The sequence below is a fragment of the Oncorhynchus gorbuscha genome, linkage group LG14, assembly GCF_021184085.1.
Source record: "Oncorhynchus gorbuscha isolate QuinsamMale2020 ecotype Even-year linkage group LG14, OgorEven_v1.0, whole genome shotgun sequence".
Classification (NCBI taxonomy): domain Eukaryota; kingdom Metazoa; phylum Chordata; class Actinopteri; order Salmoniformes; family Salmonidae; genus Oncorhynchus; species Oncorhynchus gorbuscha.
The window spans coordinates 30,315,308-30,323,779 of NC_060186.1; positions in this window are offsets into that span (position 1 = coordinate 30,315,308).

Consider the following 8,472-nt stretch of genomic DNA (forward strand, 5'->3'; position numbering starts at 1 on the left):
TAGACCAAACAATGGTGGCAATTTATTGCCTGGCCGGTTCCCCTCTCTCCGCTGGGATTCTCTGCCTCTAACCCTATTACAGGGGCTAAGTCACTGGCTTACTGGTGTTCTTTCATGCCGTCCCTACGAGGGGTGCGTCACTTGAGTGGGTTGAGTCACTGACGTGATCTTCCTGTCTGGGTTGGCGCCCCCTTGGGTTGTGCCAGGCCGGAGATCTTTGTGGGCTATACTCGGCCTTGTCTCAGGATGGTAAGTTGGTGGTTGAAGATATCCCTCTAGTGGTGTCGGGGCTGTGCTTTGGCAAAGTGGGTGGGGTTATATCCTTCCTGTTTGGCCCTGTCTGGGGGTATAATTGGATGGGGACACAGTGTCTCCTGACCCCTCCTGTCTCAGCCCCCAGTATATATGCTGCAGTAGTTTATGTGTCGTGGGGCTAGGGTCAGTTTGTTATATCTGGAGTACTTCCCCTGTCTTATCCGGTGTCCTGTGTGAATTTAAGTATGCTCTCTCTAATTCTCTATTTCTCTTGGAGGACCTGAGCCCTAGGACCATGCGTCAGGACTACCCGGCATGATGACTCCTTGCTGTCCCCAGTCCACCTGGCTGTGCTGCTGCTCCAGTTTGAACTGTTCTGCCTGCGGCTATGGATTCCTGACCTGTTCACCGGACGTGTTACCTGTCCCAGACCTGCTGTTTTCAATTCTCTAGAGACAGCAGGAGTGGTAGAGATACTCTTAATGATTGGCTATGAAAAACCAACTGACATTTACTCCTAAATTGCTGACTTGCTGCACCCTCGACAACTACTGTGATTATTATTATTTGACCATGCTGGTCATTTATGAACATTTGAACATCTTGGCCATGTTCTGTTATAACTGGCTTCCAGTTGAAGCTCGCATCCGCTACAAGACCATGGTGCTTGCCTACGGAGCTGTGAGGGGAACGGCACCTCAGTACCTCCAGACTCTGATCAGGCCCTACACCCAAACAAGGGCACTGCGTTCATCCACCTCTGGCCTGCTCGCCTCCCTACCACTGAGGAAGTACAGCTCCCGCTCAGCCCAGTCAAAACTGTTCGCTGCCCTGGCCCCCCCAATGGTGGAACAAACTCCCTCACGACGCCAGGACAGCGGAGTCAATCACCACCTTCCGGAGACACCTGAAACCCCACCTCTTTAAGGAATACCTAGGATAGGATAAGTAATCCCTCTCACCCCCCCCCCCTTAAGTTTTAGATGCACTATTGTAAAGTGACTGTTCCACTGGATGTCATAAGGTGAATGCACCAATTTGTAAGTCGCTCTGGATAAGAGCGTCTGCTAAATGACTTAAATGTAATGTAATGTAATAATCTCCACCCGGCACAGCCAGAAGCGGACTGGCCACCCCTCATAGCCTGGTTCCTCTCTAGGTTTCTTCCTAGGTTTTGGCCTTTCTAGGGAGTTTTTCCTAGCCACCATGCTTCAACACCTGCATTGCTTGCTGTTTGGGGTTTTAGGCTGGGTTACTGTACAGCACTTTGAGATATTAGCTGATGTACGAAGGGCTATATAAATACATTTGATTTTTAAAAACTATTTTGAAATTGAATAAATTCACCACTTAACAATAACCAACACAATTCCAGTCAAAAAAATAAGATTGCAGGAAATACTGTATCCTACCATTACTATATCCAACCGAACTCCAAACGTTGACTGTCATTTCAGTCATAAAATGCAAGATAGGCTACAGAACTGAACTGCGTTTTTCACCTGCATTTGGAACTGAAAGTCATTCATGTTAGTAGGGATATATGATGTCACATCTCTGGAGTCCAGAGCAAGCTAAATCATATGGCCTACTTTTAGCAGAGGTTGCAGGATCGGATGGAAAGCGTACCATCACGTTGGAGGGCAACCTGCCTGCAGAATGCTTGTTGCCAGCCTGGTAGCCCTTTTCTTCCTCACAAATATCATAATACATTTGCCAGAAAATGTTACATCATCATCCCATAATATTTAAGGCAGTGCGATGTTACAGATGCTTATCTTTAGACATATAGCCACCCAAACTGGGCTTATCTGAAATATGAAAATGATCATGAGTCAGTAGTAGATTGCTAAACTGTATTTTATATGGATGATAAATGTAGTACTACTCTAGTTTTGCTAGGCAAAACTGGAGGGAACAAAACAAGTTGTTTCTGTTCACTAATCTGGATAGACCCGCCTTGCGTGCCAATGCTGATAACTGGTCATTGATCAACAATCAAGACTCGTGGCGCAGCTTTTCAGTTCTAAAGAATAGATATGAATTTAATGACGACTTGCGAGCAATGGGTTCAGAACAACGACCAAAAATGTATAGGGAAAAGGGGCAAGTTGTCAGGACCCGGTTACGAACCCGGGTCTCCGGAGTGAGAAACAGTCACTTAACCAACTGAGCCACGAATAGTCGGCAGAACCCAGAAGATGAGGCAGACACAGCAGTACTTGAGACGGTGTATTTAATGAAGTAAAAAGTGAAGTTCTTCAGGAAAACATGTAACTCCACAACCTCAAAAGGAATTCCACAAGAACAAAGGTAATCCTCCAAGACAAAAAAGGTAAATCCACAAGGTGGAAGGTAAAGCACAAAAAGCCTCAAAAGATACTCAAAAACAAACAAACAAGAACAAAAAAAAACAGAATTCCACAAGAGAGTCCACCGAGATCAACAAGAGTTCACAGAGTACTAGGGCTGGGTGCTAACATACAAACACAGAGCAAAGAACTGAGGAAAACAAAGGGTTTAAATACAATCAGGGGAAACGAGGCACAGGTGCAAATAATAATGGGATCAAGGGAAAACAAAAGGTCAAAAGGCACAATGGGGGCATCTAGAGACCAAAAACCGGAACTGGCCAAATCCTGACAGAATCCCCCCCCTAGGAACGGCTCCTGACGTTCCTACCAGCTATCTCAGGGTGGAGGGCCCTGAACTGACGAATGAGGTCAGGGTCCAGTATGTCTTTGGCAGGAACCCAGGAGCGCTCCTCGGGACCGTAGCCTTCCCAGTCCACCAGATACTGCCAGGACCGCTGCACCCAGCGGGAATCCAGTATCCGATGGACGGTATAGGCCGGCTGGCCTCCAATGAAACGAGACGGAGGGGGAGGTCTGTCTGCCATGACAAGGGGAGAAAAAACAACAGGTTTTAATAAGGAAATGTGAAACGTGGGATTAATCTTAAGGGATCTGGGTAAGTGTAGGCGATAAGAAACTGGGTTAACTCTCCTGGCAACCTTAAAGGGACCGATGTATTTTTGGGACAGCTTGCGAGACTCCACCCGTAGTGGTAAGTCTCTTGTGGAGAGCCAGACTCTCTGGCCGGGGCGCAGGGTATGCCCGGGACGGCGACGTCTGTTGGCTTGTTGTTGGTACCTCTGTGAGGAACGCATAAGATTAAGACGGGTCTTCCTCCACGTAAGCCGACAGCGTCTGACGAACTTCAGAGAGTCCACCGTGATCAACAAGAGTTCACAGGGTACTAGGGCTGGGTGCTAACATACAAACACAGAGCAAAGAACTGAGGAAAACAAAGGGTTTAAATACAATCAGGGGAAACGAGGCACAGGTGCAAATAATAATGGGGATCAAGGGAAAACAAAAGGTCAAAAGGCACAATGGGGGCATCTAGAGACCAAAAACCGGAACTGGCCAAATCCTGACACAAGTGCTCTGCACAGGTAGGGCCATATCTGTGCATGTCCCGGAGAAGATTCACTATTTTAAGATTTGTTTTAATAAGCGACCGCCATGAGACCTGAAACGACATCTGGTTCGAGTCAGTTGGGAAAACGTTAGGCTAAAGACATCTTAAGCTGGTCATATTTTTGTCATATGACATTGCGACCAGAATATGCCCATAGTGAGACGTCGAAATGACATTGTGTGCCTGTTGGGTTGTTGTCTATGATGTTGATCATGACGTCATCGACGTGACAGTGGACAACGACGTTAGTGGAGTCGAACGAAATGGTGATGTGGCTGATGGAAGTCTAGTTTCACTAGACCATAGTTACGCAGCTGCGCTTACTAAAGGTTATTTTGAGACTGATCACTCCAACATTGTGGCACCGGATCACTCCTACAATGCGTCATCTCCAAGAACAATGAAGAAGAAAATGGATTCAACCCAGGGTCAGCTGAAAGCATGCCGTACAAAGGTGACAGGAGATCAGCCGATTGAATAGAAAGGTTTCTTCTTTGTCATGTCACATAGGAGTTCAAAGAGAAACGATGGGTCTCAACAGACTGCGCAGAACTGATGAAGATCTTCAATGATTTACCAAGGGAGGTCCTGTCCAGGTTACAACAACCAGGTTTCAGGGTGTTAAATAGAAGTTGTTGTGGTGACAGTAGGTCCACCCACCGTCCAAACTCTGCAAGCCCATCCATTGTCTGGTGCTACTCTGATGCTAATGTAAGATTGTGTCTTATTCAGTTGTATTTTTCCCTCACACACAATCTCTCTGTCTATCAACATAGCTTGCAGCATTGGCCGAGGAAGAAGCCCTGCAGAGGGAAGATGTTTTTCCTTTTGTGTTCACATGTTACTTGATAATTTTCAAATTCATTCATTAACTTGAGTGTGAAAGCTAGAGTTGTTAATCGCATGCCATTTAACCAATTTCACTTGTGTTCTAGGCCGCCCGACGCCGGAGCTCCAAAGACACAGCTGCTGCTGATTTCTTGTCTCTAGCAGAGCTACCTTGCTGACGACAGTGGAGCTGGCGTCACCACGTGACACTCCCAAACCTCAACTAAACAGAGAAGATCCAAGACCGACAAACCCATGCTCTCTAACCCACTTTGCCAGTGCTGCCGTAAAGAGCCAGCGCAGCCACGCGCAAAAGAGTGCCTGATTTTCAGAGGGACACGAGCAATTTCGCCCGCCAAACGTGCAGGGCTCGTGGGATTCTCACAATGAACGCGTCACTTGAAAGCTGACATCGCGCTGAAGAGATAGAGACTGTTCCTGGATCTGTAGCTCCCTGGGAAGGGTGTGGCTCATGACGTCAAAGTTGAACCAACTTTTCTCTTCACAAGAGAGAGTTTGGGAGAAAGGCTGCCCTTTCAGTTCTGCTTTACATAGAGACATAATTTAAATGGTTTTATAAACTTTAGAGTGTTTTCTATTCAATAATAATTTTTATATGCATATATTAGCAATTTTGGGAAAAAATATTTTCAGTTTACTATGGGTACGCACTTTCTCCAACAGGGGCAGTATAGAGGAGGAGTCATAAGGTTAATCGGAAAAAAGACCCAATAGTGATGTTTATGGGACATCTATGAGTGCCAACAAAGAAGATGGTCAAAGGTAATGAATGTTTTATATTTTATTTCTGCATTTTGTGTAGCGCCGACTATGCTAATTATTTTGTTTACGTCCCCTGCGGGTCTTTAGGGGTGTTGCATGCTATCAGATAATAGCTTCTCATGCTTTCGCCGAAAAGCATTTTAAAAATCTGACTTGTTGGCTGGACTCACAACGAGTGTAGCTTTAATTTAGTACCCTGCATGTGTATTTTAATGAACGTTTGAGTTTTAACGAGTGCTATTAGCATTTAGCGTAGCGCATTTGCATTTCCAGATGTCTAGATGGGACGCCTGCATGTCGGGTGGAGGTAAGAGGTTAAGGAGTAAATATGTGCTTAACAAGTCATATAATACGTTGCATGGACTCAATCTGCGTGCAATAATAGTGTTTAACATGATCTTTTTATGCCTACCTCATCTCTGTTATTATTTTAAAATGTATCTTTAGTTTCTTTAGTAAAAACCTCTTTGGGCTAGGTGGGGCTCTAGTGACCCACCTGGCCAACATCCGGTGAAATTGCAGAGCGCGAAATGCAAAATATAATAATTGTAATATTAGACATTCATGAAAATACAAGTGTCTTACATCATTTAAAAGCATGAATTCTTGTTAATAAGGCCACTGTGTCAGATTTCAAAAATACTTTACGGCGAAAGCATACCAAGCGATTATCTGAGCACTGCGCTCCGCATACAAAATCATTAAAAACATTTTCCAATCCAGCAGAGGCGTCACAAAAGTCAAAAATAGCGATAAAATAAATCACTTACCTTTGAAGATCTTCCTCTGTATGCAATTCCAAGGGTCCCAGATACACAACAAATGCTCGTTTTGTTCAATAAAGTCCTTTATATCCCCAAAAAGTCAGTTTAGTTGGCGCGTTTGATTCAGTAATCCACCCGTTCCAGTCGTTCAACATGCAGACAAAGCAATCCCAAAACTTACCAATAAACTTAATCCAAACAAGTCAAACAACATTTCTAATCAATCCTCAGGTACCCTAATATGTAAATGAATGATAAAATTTAAGACAGAGAATAGTATGTTCATTACCCGGAGAAAAATAACGAAGTGCGCGCCCTCATCCACACGTGCCACAAGACTACAATCCAAATGAGTGCCACCTTGAAACACTACAAATTCTCGCTAATTTTTCAAAAAACAAACCTGAAACCCTTTCTAAAGACTGTTGACATCTAGTGGAAGCGATAGGAACTGCAATCTGGGAGGATTTCATTTGAAATTCCCATAGACAAGCATTTTCAATGGGTGTTGACCTCAAAACAAAAATTTCCAGATGGATTCTCCTCAGGTTTTTGCCTGCCATATCAGTTATACTCACAGACATTATTTTTAACAGTTTTAGAAACTTCAGAGTGTTTTGTATCCAATACTACCAATTATATGCATGTCTTAGCTTCTGGGCCTGAGTAATAGGCAGTTTACTTTGGGCATGTCAGTCATCCGAACTTCCGAAAACTGCCCACCAGCCTTAAGAATTAACTCTATTTTCTTAAAACTGCATTTTTGGTTAAGGGTTTGTAAATAAGCATTTCACGGTAAGGTCTACACCTGTTGTATTCGGCGCATGAAACAAATACAATTTTATTTGATTCACTATGCTGTAAATCCTTTGGATGAAAACGTCTGCCAAGTGATATTGAAATTGTTGTAAAAATGTATTTGGTCAAAAACTTTAATAAAAGGGTCATTGAGGACTACTTCTGCCTCCTTTTGGTCTGTGAGTTCTTATTTATTGATTGTATTTGAAATCGAAAGACACACGTAGGCCTTTATCATTGCAATGCTTGTAAAATCCAGCCCATACAGAGGCACTCATTATATGATATAATATGGTCTTCTACCCTGTAATGTAATGGTTCGTTATAATATATTACCTGCTTGGATTGTATACTTCGCTCACTGTATTTTTTGCAGTCTATGTACTACCCATGCTCTTAAATGGCAAATAAAATGAGTTTAAGCCCGCTAATAAGTGTGCACCTGAGAGAGGACACAACAGGCCAGTGCTGGGCTAGCTAGGAGCATCTGACAACTCACGTGACGCATGATCAGTGCATGGGGACAGTCTGGTTTGCTGAAGCCACGAGCTGGAGGTGATCGATATGTGAGGGGGAGAGCTATACTACGCATGTGTTTCGCTTTTCAACTAGCTAAAAGCAAGCTAGTTGGAGTCTGTGACTGTACTTTCGCTTTTACCACCGCACAGTAAAGCAATGCACAAGTTTAAATTATTGAGTGCACCGCAGTCTAGTGCGGCGGAGAGGGTGAAGGGACATTGTGTGAACTGTTAGAAATAGCGGAAAAATAAGCAATCTAACTTTACTTGGTGTGGCGGCGGCTCGGCACAGTTGTGCTGTGACTGGTTTAGAGATGGTAGGAGATAGTGATCGAGAACAAAGTGAAGCAAGTATGGAGCATAGTGGTACAAATAAATGAGGGAGTAAGAAAGACGGAGATAAATGGAGTAGTGGTTTGAAGGGGAGCGAAAGGTCTATGGAGGCAGAAAAGGAAGTTTGAGGAGAGCAACCATTTCTAACGCTAGTGACAGATAAAACACGAGGGGAGCATGGAGGTGAGTTTTTCAATATGCTTTGTGTTGTAGTCACGACAAAGATTCCGTTTCCTACGTAACATCAATGAGTAACATCAATATTGCTACATGTTCTCTTTTTTTAACAAAGGCAGACTCCACCTAACTTTGGCTTGTAGTCCATGTCTGCTGGACTACAACTGAATGTTTGTTTACTGTCTCTGACTGTCCATTAATTATTATTATTTTTACCTTCACACAAAGTCTTTCACGTGTATAGGTCTTCGGCTGGCGCTACCAGACCTTGTGCGTGGAGTGTTGATTACATCAGGAGGTGCTTGACCTGAGATGTTTGGATCTTCTTGTTGAGGTGCAGCGTCCACCTCTAGGTTGTGCTCTGCACCTTGCTGGGTGTCAGCTGGTGCTCTGTTTACTGGCTCTGTGCCAGGCTCCTCAAAAGTAGGGAAATCCTCCTCTATTTCTCTGCTCTTCCTAAGGTGTTGCCTGTTCCTCCTGAAGACTTGTCCCTGTTCTGTCTTCACCTCATAGGACCTTTGCTCCACAGGTCT